General features: G+C 38.2%; 1 long non-coding RNA gene and 1 other non-coding gene across 3 annotated transcripts in view; one reads left to right on the forward strand and one right to left on the reverse strand.

The window, feature by feature from the left end:
- LOC105734663 (uncharacterized) overlaps window positions 1–26,234 on the forward strand; it is a 407,309-nt gene that overhangs the window by 79,446 nt on the left and 301,629 nt on the right. The gene's annotated exons all lie outside the window — the stretch shown is intronic.
- Window positions 9,807–9,913, reverse strand: LOC135269968 (U6 spliceosomal RNA). Its single transcript, XR_010338201.1, has one exon. It is a non-coding gene; the product is annotated as a U6 spliceosomal RNA (small nuclear RNA).

Raw genomic sequence — 26,234 nt, forward strand, 5'->3', positions numbered from 1 at the left:
GCTGGACATGGTAGTGTGTGCCTATAATCCTAGCTACTCAGGAGGCTGAGACCGGAGAATCACCTAAATCCAGGAGGCAGAGATTGCAGTGAGCCAAGATTGCCCCATGGCACTCCAACCTGGGTGACAGAGTGAGACTTGGTCTCAAAAACAAAAACAACAACAACAACAAAAAGAAACTGTGGTATATATATACAATGGAATACTACTCAGCCATAAAAAGGAATGAATGAACAGCATTTGCAGTGACCTGGATGAGAATGGAGACTATTATTCTAAGTGAAGCAACTCAGGAATGGAAAACCAAACATCGTTTGTTCACACTGATATGTGGGAGTTAAGGTATGAGGATGCAAAGGCATAAGAATAATGCAATGAACTTGGGGACTTGGGGGGAAGAGCAGAAGGGGGCAAGGGATAAAAGAATACAAACATGGTGCAGTGTATACTGCTTGGGTGATAGGTGCACCAAAACCTCACAAATCACCACTAAATAACTTATTCATGTAACCAAATACCACTTGTACCCCAATAACTTATGGAAAAATTTTTAAAAAGAAAAAAGAATTAATGAGTTTATATTTAACTAAAGTTAAGGAAAAAAATGTCTACTTTTCAGAGGTTTAGCTAAGTGAGAAATGTAACAAGAGAACAACTGACTCAAGGCTATCACTCAATTATGTGTTTTGGATTTCTTGTTTTATACTGTCAATCTAACTATTGATTTGCCTTTTAATGCATATTATTATAGAAAAATCTTACTAATCTTTAAAGACTGTATTTTGCCTTTTCTGATTCCCTCTAGGTTAGATCTGTTGTCTTACTGTGCATTTGGTACTATGCAAACATGTCTCCAATCTTCTGTCTCTCCTTGCATTCACAGCTTTTGCACCATTACTTTGCTGCTCCTTCCATTAAGAGATGGAGCCTGTATCCTTTCCCATTAAATCTCAGTTGGCCTTGTGACTTGCTTTGGCCAATAGGATGTAGTGGGAGTGACAGTGGGTCAGTTTCAAGCTTAGAAGCCTTACATATTTGTTCTTTTGCTTCTCTAGGCTGCTGGAGGATGAACAAGCACAGGAAGCAGAAATAAGTGGTTTCTGCTAGGCTCTCATAGACTATGCATCCCCTAGCTGTTCTGCCAGTTTACTGCATGCCTGTCTTATTTTCTAGACATAAGCTTTTGAAGGGTTAGGATCATTGTTTGTATATTCTTTAAGTTTAGGAAAGTGTCGACTGCATGATAAGCAGTCAGCAAATGCTAATGGAAATGATAAATAAGCAAATGATCAACATTGATGAGATCAACACCAAAGAAAGCAGAAACAAATGTCTTATTGTACAGTGACAATTTATTGCCAATATAAAATTAATTTTGTACTGGACAAAAGTAATGCCAAAATATGTTATTAAACTGTGAGACTATTTAAAATAAAGAAAGAATTTTCAGGTAGATTGGATTGGCATCCATCTCCTTTAGAAAGACTTAATTAGAATTAAGTAAAGACCATCTCTTATTTCTCTAAAGAATATATTACTTTCCTTAAATACTATCAGGAAAATAGAGAGAGAGAGAAAGAGAAATTATTATTTAGTATTGATGTAATGAAAGTCTTTGGAAAATTTGTTTTACCCTTGGTATATGCATTATGATTTGTTTATTTTTAAAATGGACAATAATTAACTAATCTTGGCAATATCCTTGAGAATGGCAAGGTCTATAACCTATATTGCACAGCTAGGCAAGGTATTTCATCACAAATAAGAACCCTTAGTAATACAAACAGTACTTAGAAAGAAAGACTTCGATGCTCTGCCATAAAATGAAAAAAGACTGAGGGTGGTGTCAGTTTTCTTAGAAATGTATCAGCAGATACTTTCATTCCATTGTATTTTTGTTATGGCAGGACTTAATTTCCTACTGACTTTTTTTAAAGAACAGTTCTGGGTCATTTCAGGAGCAGATGTTTGTAATTTGGTGGGTGGCTGCAGAGACCTTTTTATTGAAGTGAATGAAAAGGGGTAATAGGGAATCAGAACATACTAAGAAAGGGGTTAGGAATAATCAAAAGATAGAAAAGCTGGAGAGAAAATCTTTTTTCATCATATTTCTTTTCCATGCACTCATGACCTCCATATTTATTGTGTTCTCTGAAATGTAGTGCTACACGTGTAATTATGAATGGGTTCTATGTGTGCTCTCTACTTGCAAACATGTGGTTGCTACTATGGCAACAGCAAAGAAACAAACAGAAGAGGCACTCTTTGATTAATGTAATTACACAGCCAGCTGTATAATAGTCCTTTTTTTTTCTTTTGAGATGGAGTCTTGCTCTGTCGCCCAGGGTGGAGTGTGGTAGCACAATCTCAGCTCACTGCAAACTCCACCCCGCTGGGTTCAAGCAATTCTCCTGCCTCAGCTTCCCGAGTACCTGAGATTACAGGTGCCAGCCACCACGCCCTGCTAATTTTTGTATTTTTAGTAGAGATAGGGCTTCACCATGTTCACCAGGCTGGTCTCGAACTCCTGACCTCAAGTGATCTGCCCACCTCAGCCTCCCAAAATGCTGGGATTACAGGTGTGAGCCACCGTGCCCAGACAGTACTTTTAACAACCATTTATTTCTACATGAAGAAGACATTAAAATGGGAATTATGTTCAGTCAGTTAACATCAATAAATTCTTTAGGATCACATGATTTTTTATATCATGATTAAAGATAATGTTTATATTATCCATTCAAGATCAAAGCCTGGGAATAGCTATGTTTTGTTTTAGGTCAATTCAATTCCTCAGAATAATTGTTGATTGCCAACTGTGGGCAGGAGCTATTTAGGCCTGCAGGTGTTACAACTGTGTGTATGGTGTGATCTCTGCTCTTGAAGACCTTGCAGTCTAATAGACCTAGATTAATTATTCTAAAGCCTGGAATGTTGCAGTAAGACTGGAGAAACCCTATTAATCCTTGTGAGTTGTTGGGGCATAATATATCCATCAGGGTTCCTACTGGAAGCAGATGACACTCTCAAATTGGATAACCTGAGAAGAGTTTAATAAAGGTATAATTTACAAGACATGGGCAGGGTACAGAGAAACCACAGGGTTAGTGAAGTAATCAAAGCAAGGTGCAGTCGTTACTAAAGGGACAGGGAGAGAGAGCAGCAACTGGAACCTGCAGAGAAAGACAGATTGCTTGATAGAAACTGTGATTTTTAGTTGAGGATAAGATGAGTCATAGTGACTTTGCAAGGAGACTCAGAGAAATACATACTCTGATCTTTCTCATTTTCTGCCTTCTGATTTTCTTCTGGCTTTCCACCCATTATCTGAATCCAACAGGAAGCCAAACGATGAGAAAACCCATTGATGTAATTCATATAGTTCAGTCATTTAGGGCACAAAGCAGTTGGAGAAGAGTGGAGAGTGGATTTGGGGAGGGTCATGGAGAGGCGATATGGAGAACATCAGCACGGATATGCACATACTCACTATAGGCACACATACATATATACACCCATACATGCGTACTACAGACAGATGTCTATATGGGCAAACTTCCATATCTACATGTAGTGTCTATATCTTCTTTTTTTTTAACTAAGCATGTCTCTAGGCATTTTTATATTGTAGAAGATCCATGAATTATGATACCATTTCTGTCTTCAGCACTATACAGTAGTGGCTCAATTAATTTTTGAATGATGATTAAATTACAATAAATGTAGCCCTATGCATCTTTTTTTCTCTCCAAGTGACATATGGATTCCATTGTTTATAGGTTGGCTAGTCATTAACAAACTTTGCTAGACTATATCCCTTTGAAAGCATTATATTATGGAAAAGAATCTGAAATGGAAGTTAGGAGATAGTCATTGGACAAACTATTCCAAACTAAATTTCTGAGTTTACATTGTTGATTCAGTTAAAGGGAGTCACCAGCATGAGACTGTAGGACATAAAAAGAGAAAGGTAGAGATATCTTTTCTCTGTTTCACCCTGGCTGAGTTGGTTCTGGTTTTGGCTGTGGTTGAGTCTCTCCAGTGCTACAGCTTTTGCTGAGTATCCCTTCCTCCATAGTTCCAGCTTTCACTGGTTCCTAAAACACTATTTCCTCCATGTTCCCTTTCAAACCTAGGATTGGTAATGGCTGCCAGCTATGACTCATCTTTGGGTCATAATGGCCTTATCCTTCCTTGTTTAACCTTAACCCTAGCCACACATCTGTAAGTAGTCCTTTATTTAAAAAATCTCCTAATTGAATCACCTGAGTGGAATCACCTGTTTCCTGCAGGGACCTTGACTGATACATTTCCCCATCAGAAATTGCTAAAAATTGCTGTACAGTTGAAAAGTAGATAACAGTGACTGTATTCCTAACAGGGATAGAAACAGTATGAAACGAAATGAGGCATCTTTCCATTGCCCTGGAATATAGAAAAAGAGATTTCTTTCCTCTGTAAAATGTATAATAATAAAATAAACACAGCTGACTTTCTTGGTTCAGGGTATATCAAGGACTCTATAAGCTATTCCTGCTTACCTTTACATAGACTCAGAATGTGAACAATATTTGGCCAACTGATTTTGTTCGTCATATATTATTCAGTAACATAATAAACTAATAAAAAAGAAGATGTTGTGGTGCTTATTTCCAGGTGATATACAAATATTTCATAGAAGCCAAGGGTAAAGCTACTCTTGGAGGAATAATTTCTCTCAAAGGCAAATTGGTTTTCTTGACCATCAAGCCTAGTTCCTCTGGAATCTTTCCCTCTGATTAAACTTGTTTTTTTATTTATTATACTTTAAGTTCTGGGGTACATGTGCAGATCGTGCAGGTTTGTTACAGAGGTATACACGTGCCATGGCAGTGATTTGCTGCATCCATTGCCCTGTTGTCTACATTAGGTATTTCTCCTAATGCTATCCCTCCCCAATCTCCCACCCTCTGCTATTCCTCCCCTAGCCCCCCACCACCCTGGCCCCAGTGTGTGATGTTCCCCTCCCTGTGTCCATGTGTTCTCATTGTTCAACACCCACTTATGAGTGAGAACATGCGATGTTTGGTTTTCTGTTTTTGTGTCAGTTTGCTTAGAATGATGGTTTCTAGTTTCATCCATTTCCCTGCAAAGGACATGAAATCATCCCCTTTTTGTGGCTGCGTAGTATTCCATGGTGTATATTTGCCACATTTTCTTTATTCAGTCTATCATTATACCATTTGACCTAGCAATCCCATTACTGGGTACATACCCAAAGGATTATAAATCATTCTATTATAAAGACGCATGCACACGTATGTTTATTGTGGCACTGTTCACAATAAACCTTTTTTTTTTAACTCCATGGTGGTGATGTGTACATTATACTTCCACTGACGTTTCCCTAGAGAATAAATGCTCCAAATCTTGTGGGTCTACATCAGATTCCTAGTGTTAGTAAATCAGGTTGTCACCAGTGAAACAGATTTGCTGTCGTAAGGTTGACATCAGTGTGAAATTCATCTGATAAGAGCTGTTATTTCTATCAAGGCAGTGACAACACTATCAGTTTATCCTAATACTCATATTAGAAAAGTCTCAAAATGGTGGTCATCTATCTAGTTAGTGGATGAGCAAGGGCAATAACCCAGGCCTCTTGACTCCTAGCTCAGCATCCTCTTCCATGCCTAGAACCCAGACTCTCAGAACCCTAAGAATTCAATCATTTTATTCTCTGACCTCATCCTACTGTTTGCTTAAAATCTTTTACAATGCTTCTTGAAATATGCAGTTCACTTTTCTGTGCGACTGGTTATTGTATTTCTGGGTGTCTCTTCCTTAAATTGATCAAATTTGTCTTTCTGAAGCCTTCACCCATTGATTCAAGTTCTGTCCCGTGGGATCATAAAGAACAAGTCAAATCCAGCTTCCATGTGACAACTCTTTAGATATTTTAAGTTGGTTATCAAATGTGTCTTCCTTATTCCCACCACAGAGGAAGAGCTTAATAGCCATATTCTTTAAAGTGGTGTACATGTGATATGATTTTGGATCTTTTAACCTCAAGACTCAGTATGTCTTTATCCCCAAGCTCAAAGCATGATTCCATGTGCTTATTGATGGCTGTATGTCTTGGTCATCATAAAACATTGATTAGCTGTGGCTGTGGGAGGGCTGCTATTTCTATCCTTTGTTGTGGGTAGATGCTGTTTTGACAGTGAATGGCAGATATTTGACACTGTAACCTGATAATGCTAGAAGAAAAGGCAGTAGTACTAAATGGAGAAGATGAATGCATAATTAAAGATCATAGGAATCAATTGCTAATAAAAATCTGTATGTGCTATTTCTACTACTGAGATTGATTATATATTCACAATAAAAGGCAAAGATATCAACAGAATAGTTTGTAGCTCTTCTAGTTGTCACCAGAGTCCTAAATTATGACACTCATTAGAATGACTATAAATATAAAACTAATAATAACAATAAAAATCTTGGCTGAGCTAACACCAGTGATGATGACACCATAATATCTAAAGCTTTCTGAGCACAGTCCTATAATAGAACATGGATGGTAAAGGACAAAATATTCAATTCAAATGAGGTTAGCAATTTTTTTCAGATGATAGATTATTGTATTACATTGATGATCCCTTTACCCTCAATTTTTTAGAGTGTTGATTGATGATTTTGTTTAGTTTTGCCTATTTCTGAACTTTAAATAAATGGAATCATACTATATAATGCCTTTTACAACTTGCTTAATTCTCTCATTACGTTTTGGAGATTTGTTCATGTTGTGATATGTAACTCTAGCTGATTCATTTTCACTGCTCTGTAGTATTCCATTTTATATATACAATATAATGTATTTTACTACTCAAGAACATTTAGTTTATTGTAACTTTTTTAGTATATGAGAGCACATTTGCTGCTATAAATGTGTACATTCTTATATATGTCTCCTGATGCACTTGTGCAAGCGTTTCTCTGGATTTCTCTAGATAGTCCTTTTATTTATTCTTTTTTAAAATTTTAATTTAAGTTCTGGGATACAAGTGTAGAAAATGTAGGTTTGTTACATAGGTATATGTGTGCCATGGTGGTTTGTTGCACCTATCAACCCATCATCTAGGTTTTAAGCCTCACATGCATTAGTTTTTTGTCCTAATGCTCTTCCTCTCCTTGCCCCCACCCCTGACAAGCCCTATTGTGTGTTGTTCCTCTCTCTGTGTCCATGTGTTCTCATTGTGCAACTCCCATTTATGAGTGAGAGCATACAATGTTTGGTTTTCTGTTCCTGTGTTAGTTTGCTGAGCATGATGGCTTCCAGCTTCATCCATGTCCTGGGAAAGGACATGCTCTCATTCCTTTTTATTGCTGCATAGTATTCTATGGTATATATGTACCACATTTTCTTTATCCAGCCTATCATTGATGGGCATTTGGGTTAGTTCCATTTCTTCACTATTGTAAATAGTTCTGCAGTAAACACACATGTGCATGTGTCTTTATAGTAGAATGATTTATATTCCTTTGGGTATATACCCAGTAATGGGATTGCTGGGTCAAATGGTATTTCTGGTTCTAGATCCTTGAGGAATCACCACATTGTCTTCCACAATGGTTGAACTAATTTACGTTCTCACCAACAGTGTAAAAGTGTTCCTATTTCTTCACAGCCTCACCAGCATCTATTGTTTCTTGATATTTTAGTAATCACCATTCTGACTGGTGTAAGATGATATCTCATTTTGGTTTTGATTTGCATTTCTCTAATGATCAATGATGTTGAACTTTTTTGCATATGTTTGTTGACCACATAAATGTCTTCTTTTGAGAAGTGTCTGTTCATATCTTTTGCCTACTTTTTGATGGAGTTGATTTTATTTTCTTGTAAATTTGTTTAAGTTTATTTTAGATTCTGGATATTAGACCTTTGTCAGATGGATAGATTGTAAAATTTTTCTCTCATTCTGAAAGTTGCCTATTCACTCTGATTATAGTTTCTTTTGTTGTGCAGAATCTCTTTAGTTTAATTAGATCCCATTTGTAAATTTTGGCTTTTGTTGCAATTGCTTTTGGTGTTTTTGTTGTGCAGTCTTTGCCCATGCCTAAATCCTGAATGGTATTGCCTAGGTTTTCTTCTAGGGTTTTTATGGTTTTGGGTTTTACATTTAAGTCTTTAATCCATCTTGAGTTAATTTTTGTATAAGGTGTAAGGAAGGGGTCCTGCTTGTTTTCTGCATATGACTAGCCAGTTTTCCTAGCACCATTTATTGAATAAAGAATCCTTTCTCTATTACTTGTTTTTGTCAGGTTTGTCAAAGATAACTTGGTTGTAAATGTGTGGTGTTATTTATGAGGTCTCTGTTCTGTTCCATTGGTCTATATGTCTGTTTTGCTACCAGTACCATGCTGTTTTGGTTACTGTAGCCTTGCAGTATAATTTGAAGTCAGATAACGTGATGCCTCCAGCTTTGTTCTTTTTGCTTAGGATTGTCTTGGCTATATGGGCTCTTTTTTGGTTTCGTACGAAATTTAAAGTAGTTTTTTCTAATTCTCTGAAGAATGTCAATGGTAGTTTGATGGGAATAGCATTGAATCTATAAATTACTTTGGGCAGTCTGGCCATTTTCATGATACTGATTCTTTTTATTTATGGGGATGGAATGTTTTTCCATTTGTTTTTGTCCTCTCTTATTTCCTTGAGCAGTGGTTTGTAGTTCTACTGAAAGAGATCTTCACATCCCTTGTAATTTTATTCCTAGGTATTTTATTCTCTTTGTATCAATTGTGAATGTGAGTTTATTCATGATTTGGCTCTCTGCTTGCCTGTTGTTGATGTGTAGGAATGCTAGTGATTTTTGCACTTTGATTTTGTATCCTGAGACTTTGCTAAATTTGCTCATCAGGTTAAGGAGTTTTGGGGCTGAGCTGCTGAGGTTTTCTAGAGGTAGGATTATGTCATCTGCAAACAAAGGTGATTTGACTTCCTGTCTTCCTATTTGAATACACTTTATTTCTTTTCCTTGCCTGATTGCTCTGGCCAGAACTTCCAATACTGTGTTGAATAGGAGTGTTGAGAGAAGGCATCCTTGTCTTGTGCTGGTTTTCAAGGGGAATGCTTCCAGCTTTGCCCATTCATTATGATATTGGCTAAGGGTTTGTCATAAAAAGCCTTTATTATATATTCCATTAGTACCTAGCTTATTGAGAGTTTTTAACATGAAGGGATGTTAAATTTTATCAAAGGCCTCTTCTGCACCTATTGGGATAATCATGTGGTTTTTGTCATTGGTTCTGTTTATGTGTTGGATTATGTTTATTTATTTGCATTTGTTGAGCCAGCCTTGAATTCAAGGATGAAGCCAACTTGATCATGGTGGGTAAGCTTTTTGATTTGCTGCTGAATTCAATTTGCCAGTATTTTGTTGAGGATTTTTACATCAATGTTCATCAGGGATATTGGCCCCAAATTTTATTTTATTGTTGTATCTCTGCCAGGTTTTGATATCAGGATGATGCTGGCCTCATAAAATGAGTTAGGGAGGATTCCCTCTTTTTCAATTGTTTGGAATAGTTTTAGAAAGAATGGTACCAGCTCCTCTTTTTACCTCTGATATAATTTGGCTGTAAATCCATCTGTTCATGGGCTTTTTCTTGGTGGGTAGGCTATTAATTACTGCTTTGATTTCAGAACTTGTTTTTAGTCTATTCATGGATTCAACTTTTTCCTGGTTTAGTCTTGGGAGGGTGTATGTGTGCATGAATTTATCCATCTCTTCTAGATTTTCTAGTTTATTTGCATAGAGGTGTTTAAAAATATAGAATGCTTTATGAATTTGAGTGTCATTCTTGTGCAGGGGCCATGGTAATCTTCTGTGTATCCTTCCAATTTTAGTATATGTGCTGCTGAAGGAAGAACTATTTTTTATTATTATTTTAAATTGTTTGTGTTAAAAATTTCAAATGTACAGAAAACTTATAAGACTAAATTAATCTAGATTCATAATTATTATTTTTCCTGAGTCATTTGCAAAGACATTATAGACATTATGTGTCCTCACACCTAAATATTGGAGCATGTGTCTCCCAAGAATAGACATTTTTTTACACAAAAACAATATAATTATCCAATTTGGGGTGTTTATTATAGATACAATAGTATTATCTTATATTCCATACTCATTCAGTTTTCTCAAATTATCTTATTGATGTCCTTTTGATATATGTATACATTACGTATTACCAGTTCTGGGTATCTATCATGTTCATCACTTTGTACCTTTTCATTTCTTTGTGGTGAGCACAATTTAAAATTCTCCTTTGTAGCTATTTTGAAATACACAATAAAATATTGTTAACTATAATCACTGTACTAGTTACAACACTACATTGGAACTTATTCCTCCTAACTGTAACTTTGTACCTGTTGTCCAATATCTTCCTATCTCGCCCATCACTTCCCCCTGACACACATTCCCCAGCCTATGGTAACCACTATTCTACTCTCTGCTTCTATGAGATAAACTTCTTTCGATTCTACATATGAGTGATATCATGTGGTATTTGTTTTTCTGTGTCTGGCTTGTTTCACATAACATTATGTCCTCCAGTTCATCCATGTTTTTGCAAATGACAAGATTTCATCTTTTTTTGCAGAAGAATATTTCATTGCACATATATAATACATTTTCTTTCCAATTATTCATTGATGGACACTTAGGTTGGTTGCATACCTTCGGTATTATGAATAGCGCTGCAACAACCATGGGAGTTCAAATATACTGACACTGATTTTATTTCCATTTGATATATACTCAATAGTAGGATTGCTGGATCATATGTTAGTTCTAGTTTTAATTTTTTTCAGGAACCTCCATACTGTTTTCCATAACAGCTGTATTAATTTATAAACCCATCAACAATGTATAAATGTTTCCCTTTGTCTATATCTCTTCCAGAATTTGTGGTTTTTGTCTTCAAAAATGGCCATTCTAATTGGGGTGAAGTAATATCTCACTTTGTGGCTTTGATTTGCATTTCCATGATGATTAGTGATGCTGAGCAATTTATCTACATTTTCGCCATATGTACTTCTTTTGGGAAATGCCTGTTAAGATATTTTGCCCATTTTTAAATCAAATTATTTGTTTTCTTTTTCTGTTTTGGGTTATTTGAGCTCCTTATATATTATGCATATACAGGACCTGTTGTCAGATGCACAGTTTGCAAATATTTTCTCCCAATCTATAGTTGGTCTCTTTATTCTATTTATTGTTTACTTTGCCAAGCAGAAGCTTTTTAATTTGATGTAATCCTATTTGTCTATTTATGTTTTTATTGTCTGTGTTTTTGTGGCCTTGTCCAAAAAATACTTGCCCAGACCACTATCATAAAGTATGTCCTTTATGCTTTCTTTTGGTAGTTTTATTGTTTTAACTCTTACATTTACATCTTTCATTCATTTTGAGGAAAAGAGGCTTAATGACTCACAGTTCCACAGGCTTAACAGGAATCATGACGGGGATGGACTCAGGAAACTTATAGTAATAGTGGAAGGTGAGGGAGAAGCAAGCACCTTCTTCTATTGCTCTATTGCATGAGAGAGAGAGAGAGTGAGGAGGGAAGTGCCACACACGTTATAAACCATCAGAACTAGTGAGAACTCACTCGCTGTCACAAGAGCAGCATGGGGAAATACATACCCATGATCCAATCAACTCCCACCAGGTTCCTCCCCCCAGATTGGGAATTACAACATGAGATTTGAATGGGAACAGAGGGCCAAACCATATTATTCTGCCCCTGGCCCCTCCCAAATCTCATGTCCTTCTCACATTACAAAACACAATTTTGCCCTCCCAATAGTCTCCCAAAGTCTTAACTCACTCCATCATTAACCCAAAAGTCCAAGTCCAAAGTATCATCTGAGACAAGGCAAGTCCCTTCTGCCTATGAGCCTGTAAAATAAAAAACAAGTTAGTTACTTCCAAGATATAATGGGGGTACAGGCATTGGGTAAATGCTCCCATTCCAAATGAGAAAAATTGGACGAAACAAAGAGGGTAAAGGCCACATGCAAGTCTGAAACCCAGCAGGGCAGTCATTAAATCTTAAAGCTCCAAAATAATCTCCTTTAACTTTATGTCTCACATCCAGGGCTTGCTGATGCAAGGGGTGGTCTCCCAAGGGTTTGAGCAGCTCTGCTTCTGTGGCTCTGAAGGGTACAATCACTTTGGCTGCTTTCCCAGGCTGGCATTTAGTATCTGTGGCATTTCCAGGAGCACTGTGCAAACTGTCATTATATCTACCATTCTGGGGTCTGGAATACAGTGGTCCTCTTCTCACAGATCCCCTAGGCAGTGCCCCAGTGGGAACTCTGTGTTGGGGCTTCAACTCCACATTTTCCTTCTGAACTTCCCTAGTGGAGGTTCTCTCTGAGGGCCCTGCCCCTGCATCAGACTTCTGCCCAGACATTCAGGTATTTACATACATCCTTTGAAATCTGGGTGGAGGATCTGAAACCTCAACTCTTGCCTTCTGTGTACCTGAAGGCCCAACATCAGATGGAAGTTGCCAAGGCTTGGGGTTTGCACCCTCTGAAGCCATGGAATGAGCAGTACCTTGGCCCCTTTTAGCTATGGCTGGAGTTGGAGCAGCTGAGACATAGGATACCATGTTCTGAGGTTTCACAGAGCAACTGGACCCTGGGACTGGCCCAGAAAACCATTTTTCCCTCCTAGGTCTCTGAGCCTGTGATGGGAGGAACTGTGGTAAAGTTCTCTGAAATGCCTTGGAGACATTTTCCCCGTTATTTGGCTATGAACATTTGGCTCCTTTTATGCAAATTTCCAGAGCCAGCTTGAATGTCTCTCCAGAAAAATGGGTTTTTCTTTTCCACCACATGGTCAGGTTGCAAGTTTTCCAACTTTAATGCTCTGCTTCCCTTTTAAATGTAAGTTCTAATTTCAGGCCATCTCTTTCTTTTTGCAAATGAGCATAGGCTTTTAGGAGTAGCCAGGCCACATCTTCAGTGCTTTGCTGCTTAGAAATTTCTTCTGCCAGAAACTCTAAATCATCTCTTAAGTTCAAAGTTCCACAGATCCCTAGAGCAGGGGCACAATGTTCCCAGTTTCTTTGCTAACACATAGCAAGAGTGACCTTTGTTCTAGTCCCCAATAAGTTCCTCATCTCCATCTGAGACCACTTCAGCCTGGACTTCATTGTTCATATCACTATCAGCATTTTTGTCATAACCATTCGACAAGTCTCTATGAAGTCGCAAACATTCTCACATCTTCCTGTCTTCTTCTGAGCCCTCCAAACTGTTCCAACGTCTGCCCATTACCCAGGTCCAAAGTTGCTTTCACATTTTCAGCTGTCTTTTTAACAATGCCCCACTTCCTGGTACCAATTTTCTGTATTAAATCCATTCTGACAATCCTATAAAGAACTACCTGAAACTAGGTAATTTATGAAGAAAAGAGGTTTAATTGACTCACAGTTCTGCAGGCTTAACAGGAAGCATGATTGAGAGGCCTCAGGAAACTTAAAATCATTGAGAAGATGAAGGGGAAGAAAGCGCCTTCTTCTAGTGGTAGCAGGAGAAAGAGAGAATGAGGGGGGAAGTGCTACACACTCTTTAAACCATCAGATTTCATGAGAACTAACTCATTATCATGAGAACAGCATGAGGAAAGTCTACCCCCATGATCCAATCCCCTCCCACCATGTCCTCTTCTAACACTGGGAATTACAATTCAACAGGAGATTTGTGTGGGTACACAGAACCAAAACATATCAGAGAAAAATGTGTATTTTAGAGTTTTGGATGAAACGTTCTGTAAATGACTGTTAGGTCCCTTTGGTATAGAGAGCAATTTAAATTCAATATTTTTGTGTTGATTTTCTCTCTGAATGATCTGTCCATTGCTGGAAGTGGGTTTTGAAGTTTCCTACTATTACTATATTATGGTCTATCTCTCCATGTAGATCTATTAATATTTGCTTTATGTATTTTGGTACTTCAGTGTTGAGTGTATGTATATTTAAAATCATTATATCCTCTTGCTGAATTGACTTCTTTATCATTATATAATGACTTATTGTCTCTTTATAGTTTTTGACTTAAAGTCTATTTGTATAGTATAAGTATAGCTACCCCAAATCTTTTGGTTTTCATTTGCATGGAATACCTTCCTCTTTCACTTTATTTTCAGTCTACGTATACTCTTAGGTGTGAAGTGAGTCTCTTGTAGGCGACACATAGTTGAGTCTTTTTTTTTTAATCTATTCAGCCACTTTGTCTTTTAATTGGAGAATTTAATCTATTTACATACAAGGTAATTATTGCTAGGTAAGGACATTCTAGTACCATTTTTGTTCCTTGTTTTCTAGCTCCTTTGTTCTTCATAAATTATAAATTATGTCTTTAAATAATAATTTGATTATAGATTATGTCTTTAAAATTATACCCTTCCTCTTGCATCTAAATATAAGCAGCCAAAAGCAGACATGCAGCAGCTTTAATACTTTGCTAGTTAGATATGTCTTAAGCTCAATATCTTATTTCATTGCTCTCACATTCTGGCTTCCATAAATCCCTAGGGCATGGACACAATGCAGCCAAATTCTTTGTAACTGTGTAACAAAGATGGCTTTTCATCCAGTTTCCAATACCTTGTTTTTCATTTACATCTAAGATCTCATCAGAATGGCCTTTACTGTCCATATTTCTACCAGCATTCCAGTCACAATCACTTAAATAATCTGTAAGAGGATTTAGATTTATCCTCTTTGTGGAGTCTTCTTCTGAGCCTTCATCAGAATTGCCCTTAATGTTTCTTTTATGACATACAGGCTTTTTCTAGCCTGCTCCTCCAAATTCATCCAGCATCTATCTATTACCCAGTTTCAAAGCCTCTTCTACATTTTCAGGTATTTATCATAACAATACACTTACTCCTTAGTACCAATTATCTGTCTTAGTCCATTTTGTGTTGCTATAACAGGATACCATAAACTGGATAGTTTGTTAAAAATAGGTTTATTTCTTATAGTTCTAGATGCTGGGAAGTACAAGAGCATGCATTAGCATCTGGGGAGGGACTTTGGGCTTCATTATTCCATTGCAAAGGTAGAAGGACAAGTGAGTACATGTGAAAGATAAAGCACAAGGGACTGGGCTCATTTTTATAATAACCCACTTTAACAGTAACTGACCTATTGCTGTTATAACTACATTAATCCATTAGTGACAGTAGAACCCTCGTGCTTCAGTCACCTCTCATTAGGCCCCACCTCCTAAAACTGTTACACTGGCGGTTAAGTTTTTAAATGTGTGAATTTTGAGAGATGCATTCCAATCATAGCCGAGTATTTTTAACAGATGCTATTAGAATGGAATTTGCAGATGTGCCTTGGAATTTGTGCCACAATTCCTACTCCCCTTCTTTTCTTCTCCACCCTCCCCTTGGGCAGCTGTAAACCAATTACTGATAAAATGAGAGGATAAGTATTCAAACTCTCTTGACCGTTCAGGGAAAAACTCTAAAGAGTGACCTCCATTGTGTACAGGGTTATATCCTGAGAGAGGGCCAAAGTTATCTTCTGCAGGACTTCGTTTGATATTACATCTTTCCTTGACTTTCTTTCCTTCCCTATTCTAATTCCTTACTTCTCTATATGTTTTGGTGGGAAACATGTCCTAATAAATCACTTTCATACAAACCCTTATATCATGGTCTGTTTCTGGAAACCCAAAATGAGAGAATATTCTTTACTTATTGCTCTCAGGGGACAGTTGTTTCAAAAGAAATACAAAGAAGTAAATAAAGGACTCAAGGCTCAGCTTTTCAGGCTCCAAACAGCCCAAACTCTTGGAAAACTTTAGAGAAAAAAAAATTGAGTTGTAAGAATACTGTCAAGAGTCGGATACCTAAAGAATTCAGGATGCAAATTTTATTTTTTAATTAAAAAAAAAATTTTTTTTATTGCATTTTAGGTTTTGGGGTACATATGAAGAACGTGCAAGATTGTTGCATAGGTGCACAGGTGGCAGTGTGATTTGCTGCCTTCTTCCCCTTCACCTATATCTGGCATTTCTCCCCATGCTATCCCTCCCCAACCTCCCACCCCCCGCTGTCCTTCCCCTATTTCCCCCTAACAGACCCCAGTGTGTAGTGCTCCCCTCCCCGTGTCCATGTGTTCCCATTGTTCAACACCCGCCTATGAGTGAGAACATGCAGTGTTTGATTTTGTGTTCCTGTGTCAGTTTGCTGAGAATGATGGCTTCCAGGTTCACCCATGTCCTTACAAAGGACGCAAACTCATCGTTCTTGATGGCTGCATAATATTCCATGGTGTATATGTGCCACATTTTCCCTGTCCAGTCTATCATTGATGGGCATTTGGGTTGGTTCCAGATCTTTGCTATTGTAAACTGTGCTGCAATGAACATTTGTGTGCATGTGTCTTTATAGCAGAACGATTTATAATCCTTTGGATATATACCCAATAATGGGATTTCTGGGTCAAATGGAATTTCTATTTTTAGGTCCTTGAGGAATCGCCACACTGTCTTCCACAACGGTTGAACTAATTTACACTCCCACCAACAGTGTAAGAGTGTTCCTATTTCTCCACATCCTTTTTTTTTTCTTTTTAATGGTTACATCTTAATTTATTTTATTTCTTTACAAATTAAAGATGCATTGAAAAATAAACCAATGAAGAGAAATAATAGGTCCAGAGCAGGGGCATCCCAGGCAGGGAGCAGGCAAGCCTGGCCACCATCAAGCCTAGCCCTTGTCCTGCCCCCAGCCAGTTGGGGTTGGAAGATAACTGTCAGCCACTCAGTCAATACCAAAGCCCAAGCAATGTCCTGGCGGGAGAGAATGGTGCTCCAGCTACCTCTGCCTCTGCCTCTCTCCCCAACAACCCCAGGCCTGGAGATGCAGTGTTTCTCGTGGGAGCTCAGAGTGGGACTGAGTGAACTGGCTCTGTGAGGTATTGCAAGTTGATGACCAGGCTGCCTACAGAACCCTCCAGTGTTGGGGCCTCTCCAGCTGGAAAGGAGGTTGGCACCTCTCCAGCCTCCTTTTTTGCATTTGCTGAGGAGTGATTTACTTCCAATTATGTGGTCAATTTTAGAGTAGGTGTGATGTGGTGCTGAGAACAATGTATATTCTATGGATTTGGGGTGGAGAGTTCTGTAAATGTCTATTAGGTTTGCTTGTTCCAGGTCTGAGTTCAAGTCCTGGATATCCTTGTTAATTTTCTGTCTCGTTGATCTGTCTAATATTGACGATGGGGTGTTAAAGTCTCCCACTATTATTGTGTGGGAGTCTAAGTCTCTTTGTAAGTCATTAAGAACTTGCCTTATGTATCTGGGTGCTCCTGTATTAGGTGCATATATATTTAGGATCGTTAGCTCTTCTTGTTGCATTGATCCTTTTACCATTATGTAATGTCCTTCTTTGTCTCTTTTGATCTTTGTGGCTTTAAAGTCTATTTTATCAGAGATGAGAATTGCCACTCCTGCTTTTTTTTGCTCTCCATTTGCTTGGTAAATCTTCCTCCATCCCTTTATTTTGAGCCTTTGTGTATCCTTCCATGTGAGATGGGTTTCCTGGATACAGCACACCGATGTGTTTTGGCTTTTTATCCAAGTTGCCAGTCTGTGTCTTTTGATTGGGGCATTTAGTCCATTTACGTTTAGGGTTAATATTGTTATGTGTGAATTTGATCCTGCCATTTTAATGCTAGGTGGCTGTTTTGCCCGTTAGTTGATGCAGATTCTTCATTGTGTTGATGCTCTTTACCATTTGGTATGTTTCTGGAGTGGCTGGTACTGGTTGTTCTTTTCTATGTGTAGTGCCTCTTTCAGGAGCTCTTGTAAAGCAGGCCTGGTGGTGATGAAATCTCTGAGTACTTGCTCGTTCGCAAAGGATTTTATTTTTCCTTCACTTATGAAGCTTAGTTTGGCTGGATATGAAATGCTGGGTTGAAAGTTCTTTTCTTTAAGGATGTTGAATATTGGCCCCCACTCTCTTCTGGCTTGTAGGGTTTCTGCTGAGACATCTGCTGTGAGTCTGATGGGCTTCCCTTTGTGGGTAACCTGACCTTTCTCTCTGGCTGCCCTTAGCATTTTCTCCTTCATTTCAACCCTGGTGAATCTGACAATTATGTGCCTTGGGGTTCCTCTTCTTGAGGAATATCTTTGTGGTGTTCTCTGTATTTCCTGGACTTGAATATTGGCCTGCCTTGCTAGGTTGGGGAAGTTTTCCTGGATAATATCCTGAAGAGTATTTTCCAGCTTGGATTCATTCTCTTTGTCACATTCAGGTACACCTATCAAACGTAGATTAGGTCTTTTCACATTGTCCCATATTTCTTGTTGACTTTGTTCATTCCTTTTTACCCTTTTTTCTCTAATATTACCTTCTCGTTTTATTTCATTGAGTTTATCTTCGGTCTCTGATATCCTTTCTTCTGCTTGGTCAATTTGGCTTTTGATACTTGTGCAAGCTTCGTGAAGTTCTTGTGTTGTGTTTTTCAGCTCCATCGATTCACTCATATTCCTCTCTAAGTTGTCCATTCTCGTTAACATTTCATTAAATCTTTTTTCACAGTTCTTAGTTTCTTTGTATTGGGTTAGAACATGTTCTTTTAGCTCTTGGAAGTTTCTTATTACCCACCTTCTGAAGCCTGATTCTGTCATTTCATCACACTCATTCTCCATCCAGTCTTGTTCCCTTGCTGGTGAGGAGTTGTGATCCCTTATAGGAGTAGAAATGTTCTGGTTTCGGCTGTTTTCATCCTTTTTGAGCTGGTTTCTTCCCATCTTTGTGGATTTATCCACCTGTCGTCTTTGTAGTTGCTGACTTTCTGATTGGGTCTCTGGGTGGACGTCCTGTTTGTTGATGATGAAGTTATTTCTGTTTCTTAGTTTTCCTTCTAACAGTCTGGCCCCTCTGCTGTAGGACTGCTGAGGTCCACTCCAGGCCCTGCTTGCCTGGGGATCACCTGCAGCAGCTGCGGAACAGTAAAGGTTGCCACCAGTTTCTTCTTCTGCTTTGTCCCAGGATACCTGCCAAACATCAGTCTGAGCTCTCCTTTATGAGGTGACTCTTTGGATATACGGGGGTCAGGGAGCTGCTTGAGGAGACAGTCTGTCCTTTACAGTCGCTCAAGTTCTGAGCTGTGAGCTCTATTGTTCATTCAGAGCTGCTGGGCAGGTGCGTTTAAGTCTGCTGCAGCAGAACTCATAAACCCCTTTTTTTCCCCAGGTGTTCTGTCCCGGGGAGTTAAGGCTTTATTTATGAATTTCTGCTGTGCTGCTTCTTTTTTTTTTTTTTTTTTTTTCAGGGCTGCCCTGCCCGGCAAGGAGACAGCCTAGTCACTGTCTGCCTGCGGGGGCTTCGCTGAGCTGCTGTGGGCTCCACCCAGCTGCTGTGTGAACTTCCCTGCAGTCCTGTTTATATGGGTGTAGTTAGGACTGCCTCGGCAATGGTGGCCCGCCTCTGTAATGATGGGCTCTCTCTGTAATGACGGGTTGCCTCGGCAACGGCAGACTGCCTCTGTAGTGGTGGAGTGCCTCGGTAATGGTGGACACCCCTCCCCCACAGAGCTGGACCATCCTGGGTTCAGCTGTGCTTGCTGTGAAACTCTCAACCCAGAGCATTTCCAATTGCTGTTTTTTTGTTTTTGTTTTTGTTTTTGTGGGGGTGGGACCAGCCGGGCCTGGTCACCTGGCTCCCTGTCTCAGAGCCTTTTGTTTTTTAGTTGAACGGTCGGCTCTCTCCCAGGTCTTCTGGGTGCCTGTTGGAAAGGCTCCGGGATCTGTGTGATTTCCTGTGCGGCAACCCACTGTGCCGGCTGAAACGGCGGCTCTGAGATTTGTGGCTCTTCTTTGCCCAGGGAATCTCCTGGACTGGCTCCCTGTTTCAGTCCACCTCATTTTTTTTTTTTAATCAGAGGAATGGGCAACTCTGCCTTCCCGGAGGTTCCCGGAGCTCCCTGGAGCTCCCCTTACTGGCTAAGAGGGGACCCAGTTCCGTTTACTGTGCACTGGGAACTGCTGCGCTGGAGCACAGGCAAAACAGCCGCGCCGGCCAAAACAGCCACGCTGGCGACCCATTGGGCTCCTCCGCCTGGGAATCTCCTGGTCTGTGGGCAATAAAAATCCGTCTGGAAATGCGGTGTCCACTCACCCTCTGTGCTTTCACTGGGAGTTGCAATCCTGAGCTGCTCCTAACCGGCCATCTTGACACAAATTTTATGATATAAATAAAAGACATAGAAACACATGATATCAGTCAGGTCAGGTTTTCCCACCTTCTTAAATTAGGTAGCGTTCTCATAGGCTAGCGTGAAGGAGAGGAGGGTGAGGAGGTGCAAATATTGGTGTTAGAATTTGAAGTTTGTCTCTTGGAATGGGTCCACAAGGCCTCACTTTTAACGATGAGTCCTCAAGCTTCCAGTTAGAGTCTCCTTGTGAAAGGAGTGCAGAAGGAGCTGAGATGAGAGAAAGTAGATGACTTGTGGCATCCTGTGATCATGGGAAGGAGGGCACAGATTGCCCTGCATGTACTTTATAATTGGGGGCCAGAGGGAAATGTGGATAACTTTGGATTGACTAACAGAGCTCAGAGATAAAAATGGTAGATAAGTGGGGCCTTAAATATCTCAATAGATGCCAGTGTAGATAGATTATGACACCTGAATACCAGATACTACTTTCCTGTCCATATAGTATATTCTCCTGGAGTGTAGTAGAAAATTCTGGTGTCCATACCACATCCTTTTAACCACTCTCAAAGTTAGCTGCAGCTATGGTGGAAAGTTCTTGTGCATGTTATCAACAAATTATCCCAAGCAAGTGCTCAAATTTTATACTTTACTATCTTAGGACTTTTCTGAAGGTATGAAACCTTGCTCAGCTTGCCTACAGGATAGTCCAGAAATACAATGCAGTTAATGCCCCCAGGAGAAAGTCTCAACTGATAAGAAGTAGAAGTTCAAGGACAACAGCTCCAACATCGTGTTTTTCAGAGATAATTATGAATTGCACTCTGTTCAGTTCTCAAGAGGCCCTAGTTGGGTAGAGCCCCACTTGGCCACCACTCAGTAGTAACAAACTTTTTACTGTCTTTTTCTTCTTCCGTGTCTCTTTTTGTTCTCTCAATCCTGTTTCCAAAGATTATATTGCAAATAAACTACCAAAACCCAACTCCTCATCTTAGGTGCTGCTTTTAGGGTAACCCAATTTAAGATGTGTGGAAAATAAGAAAGGGAAGAACTCTCATTTGACTGCGAAAATTCTGAACTGAGTGACTTGCCTTAAATAAAGGAAACGTAACTTTTGCTATTGGTAGGATAGGGGTTCCATATAGCAATTTAGTTCCGTTATAAAGAAATAAAAATTATATTTTTTCCTACCTCAGTTTACAATCTGTGACTAGCTTACCTAATATACATGCTAGTTATGGTTCCTGACCATCTCATTATCTCTTTTTGTGGGTAATCAATTTAAACCTCCATGCTGAGAGAAGGCATCTTGGCAAAGAGTAGCCACTTAATGGACTGGAAATTGGCACTTGGCACAGGGGCCATCAATTATGATGGACTGGCTGGTAACATATGAGATTTGTGGCCAAAAACTATGCCTAAAAGAGCAGTGAAAATTAACTATGTCAATCATAGGCTCTACCTTTGGCATCTGAGCAGAAATAATGGGGAGGTATCTTGGAAAGTATCTGACAATTGATAGTGGACAGATAAATACAAGGTATAGAAAGGGAATCAGGGAGTAAAAGAATAGTGGTGGAATACTCCTGCAAAGCCCATAGAATCTTACTGCATAAGGACTGACCAAAGAGTTTGATGGCGTAGGTACTGAATGGCAGCTACTTCTGGTTTTGTGTGAGATTCTTTTTTTTCTAAATTATTTTATAAAGTTTTTACAACTTCTGACTACCTTAGATGATTAGAATAAGTATCTGTTTCCTGTAATATTAAGAGTCAACAAAGCCTGTGTTCAAGTAACTGCAAGTAGTTCATTAACGGGTTGAAGTAAGTAAGAAGCAAGAGAAGACTGGCTACCTAGGCAGGATTAGAATACCTATTTTGCAGGTGATAGGGAGTCACTGAAGAATTTTAAAAAAAGAAATAACTTCTCCCTCCAAAAGGTGAATTAAATGCTTGAAAGTTGGCAAGACTGGAAGTGGAAAGAGTTTAGAGGATTTTTCCCTTATAATCAGGTCAGGAAACAAAGGAAGGCCTGAGGACAAAGTTACAACAAGTTTGTCTAGGAAATGGTGACACAGTTTTAGATGAGTCTCAGTGAGATGTCTAGAGACTGTTGGATTGATTTATGGGTCTGAAACACAGGAGAAATATGTGGGCTTGTGAAACAGACAAGGGAGCCAATAGTATTGATGGAAGTCATGGGTGAAGGTAAGACCACCCCAGAAGATTATTCCTAGTGAAAGGAGAAGATGATTAAGTGTGAATTTCTGGGAAGTGGAAAACCTAAAGGAGAGGGAAAAGAAGGAAGCACTTGTAAAAGAGATTGAAAAGTTGCCAGATAAGTAGAAGAAATTCAAGAGGTTCTCTCTCTGTGAATTCTATCAATCTGTTGACTGAATGTCAAAAAGTAATAATAATAACAGTCATCCTGACTGGTGTAAGATGATATCTCATTATGGTTTTAATTTGCATTTCTTTGATAGTGATCATTTTTTATATTCTTATTGGCCATTTATTTGTATGTTTTCTTTTGAAAAATATTCATATTATTTGCCCATTTTTAACGGGGTTATTTGTTTTATTTTTGTTGTTGCTGAGTTGTTTGAGTTCCTTGTAAATTCTGGATATTAGTCTCCGTCAGATATCTAGTGCTATTTTCTCCAATTCTGCAGGTTGTCTGTTCACTCTGTTGATTTTTTTGCTTTACAGATGTTCTTTAGTTTAATTAAGTCCCATTTGTCTATTTTTTGTTTTTGTTGTCTGTGCTCTTGAGATCTTAGTTATGAATTCTTTGCCTAGACCAATGTTTAGAAAAGTTTTTTCTAGGTTTTCTTTTAGTATTTTTATAGTTTTAAGTTTTGTATTTAAGTATTTAACCCATCTTGAGTTGGTTTTTGCATATGGTGGGAGACAGGGGTCTACTTTCATTCTTTTGCATATGGCAACCCAATTTTCCCAGCACCATGTCCTTTCTTCAGTGTATGCTCTTGTTGACTTTGCCAAAGATCAGCTGCCTGTAAATATGTGCTTTTATTTCTGGGTTCTCTATTTTGTTCCATTGATCTATGATCTATTTTTCTAAAAGCATCATGATGTTTTGGTTACTAATTAGGATCGTAGTATACATTGGAGTCAGGTATTATGATGTCTCCAGCTTTGTTCTTTCAGCTTAGAATTACTTTGGCTATTTGAGCTTTTTGTGTTTCATATGAATTTTAGGATTATTTTTCTAACTCTATGTGAAAGATAACATTGGTATTTTGATAGGAGTTGCATTGAGTCTGCAGACTGCTTTGTAGATTGCAGTATGATCATTTAAATGATGTTAATACTCCTGATCCGAGAGCATGAGATGCTCTTTTCCATTTGCTGATGTCATCCACAATTTCTCTTATCAGTGTTTTGTAGTTGTCCTTGTAGAGTAGAGATCTTCCCCTCCTTGATTAAATAATTCTCCCTAGGTATTTTTGGGGGTAGCTATTGTAAATGGGATTGGCTTCTTTATTTAATTCTCAGCTAGGTGGTTATTTCTATATAGACATGCTAGTGATTTTGGGGATTTTTTGAACATTGCAGTTTTTTTATTTCAATTATTTTAGGAGTATGAGTCATTTTTGGTTACGTGGATGATTTGCATAGTGGTAAAGCCTGTGCTTTTAGTGTGCTTGTCATCCAAATAGTGTACATTGCACCCAATAAGTAGTTTTTTTATCCCTCACTCCCCTCCCAATCTTTCACCTTTTCAGTCTCCAATATCCATTATACTATACTATATATACTTGCATACCCATAGCTTAGCTCCCACTTATAAGAGAGACCATGCAGTATTTGGTTTTCCATTCCTGAGTTCCTTCACTTAAAGATAGTGGCCTCCAGTTCCATACATGTTGCTATGAAATACATTATTTTGTTCCTTTTTATGGCTGAGTAGTATTCCATGGGGTGTGTGTGTGTGCATGCGTGTGTGTGTGTGTGTGTGTGTACACCACATTTTCTTTAACTACTCATCAATCGATGGGCATTTAGGTTGATTCCAGAATTTTGCAATTATGAATTATGCTTTGATAAACATAAAAATGCAGGTGTCTTTTTTATATAATGATTTATTTTCCTTTGGGTAGATACCTGGTAGTGGGATTGCTGGATTTAATGGTAGATCTACTTTTAGTTTTTTGAGAAATCTCCATACTGTTTTCCATAGAGTTTGTACTAATTTATATTCCCACCAATAGTGTAAGTGTTCTCTTTTCATCATGTCTGCACCAACATCTGTTGTTTTTTGACTTCTTAAAGAAAGGCCATTCTGACTGAGGTAAGGTGGTATCTCATTGTGGTTCTAATTTGCATGAAATGCTGCTGATTTTTGTAATTTTATGTTGTATCCTGAAACTTTACTGAATATATTTATCAAATCTAAGAGTTTTTTGGTGACATCTTTAAGGTTTTCTAGATATAAGGTCACTTAATCAGTAAACAGGGATAATTTGACTTCATCTTTTCCAATTTGGATGCCTTTTCTTTCTTTCTCTTGACTGATTGCTCTGGCTAGGATTTCCAGTGCTATGTTGAATAAGAGTGGTGAAAGTGGGCATAGTGTCTTTTTCCAGTTCTTAGAGGGAATGCTTTCAAATTTTCCCTGTTCAGTATGATGTTGGCTGTGAGTTTCTTGTATATGGCTTTTATTATGTTGAGTTATATTTCTTCTAGGAGGGTCTTTATCATGAAGGGATGCTGAATTTTATCAAATGCTTTTAATGAATATATTGAGATGACCATAAGGTATTTGTTTTTAATTCTATTTATCTCATGTATCACATTTATTGATTTGCATATGTTGAACCATCCTTGCATTCCTGGTATGATACCCACTTCATCTTGACGTATTATCTTTTTGATGTGCTGATGGATTTGGTTTGTTAGTATTTTGTTGAGGATTCTTTTCAGTGTATAATTATTTGTGTCTATTTGATTAAAATATATAATTTTTTCCTATGTAATATACTGATGGACATATTAAATAAGTCCTATTTAAGACAAGATTGAAATACAAGGGCTGTTTTTTTACCTACACATGGCAGTAGATGTGCCACACTTTGAATCACACTCCAAATAGCTGATTCCTCACTATAATTTATGTACCCATCCCACACTCTGCTTTCTCAATCAACCATGTATTCACAACATCTAACCATCCTTCCAACATTTATTTTTAGGTAAATTCTAATTGTAAGCTTTAGTATATCGATAACGTCCAAAATGTTGCTTCCATCTTCTCCATTCTTATATTTGATCCATTTTTCTATTCATATTGGCATGTGACATTGCTGCTCTCACCAAGTGAGTCATATGAAATAGGAATATTAATTTAACAGTTTAAGACTTCTCAAAAAGAAATGCAGTCTACTCTTTTACATTTACAAATGTATAGCAATTGCAGAATGAAGTTTACATTTAAAACTCAGTGGTTTGGAATGGTAATGCATTTCTACCATTATGATTTAGCAAGTAGATATTTGTGTAGAATATAAAAGTATAAAAACAATTACTTGGGAGTAGAAGTGAGGATTTTTGAGACATATGTTCTTTTAGGTTTCCAAAGTCCCCTAAATAAATTGAAGAGATTCTACGTATATTCTCCAAAAGTCCCATAACTTTTGGAATATCAATGAGGCTTTAAATAACATCATGTAACATGATCCTTCTGCTTGCCCTATACGGCAAACTATAAAATTTCCTCCTCTCCCCAGCACAAATGAAGATTAACCTAAGAAAAGCAGCATATCAGAACTCATAATTAGACTAATTCATTGGAAATTATTACACAATATTACTGAAATGGTGGAGTGGAACCAGCCAGACTTGAGTTTGAAACTTGTCTCTGATTCTGACTAACTAGACATGATTTGTAAGTTGTAAAATAAGCAATGACCATTGGATCTATCAGAGAAGATGGATCCACTAGAGGAGATGGATTCAATCTCAACCTAATCGTC

This window comes from Aotus nancymaae, unplaced genomic scaffold, assembly GCF_030222135.1.
Source record: "Aotus nancymaae isolate 86718 unplaced genomic scaffold, 86718_ANA_hifiasm-v0.15.2.pri h1tg000058l, whole genome shotgun sequence".
NCBI classification, from domain to species: Eukaryota; Metazoa; Chordata; class Mammalia; order Primates; family Aotidae; genus Aotus; species Aotus nancymaae.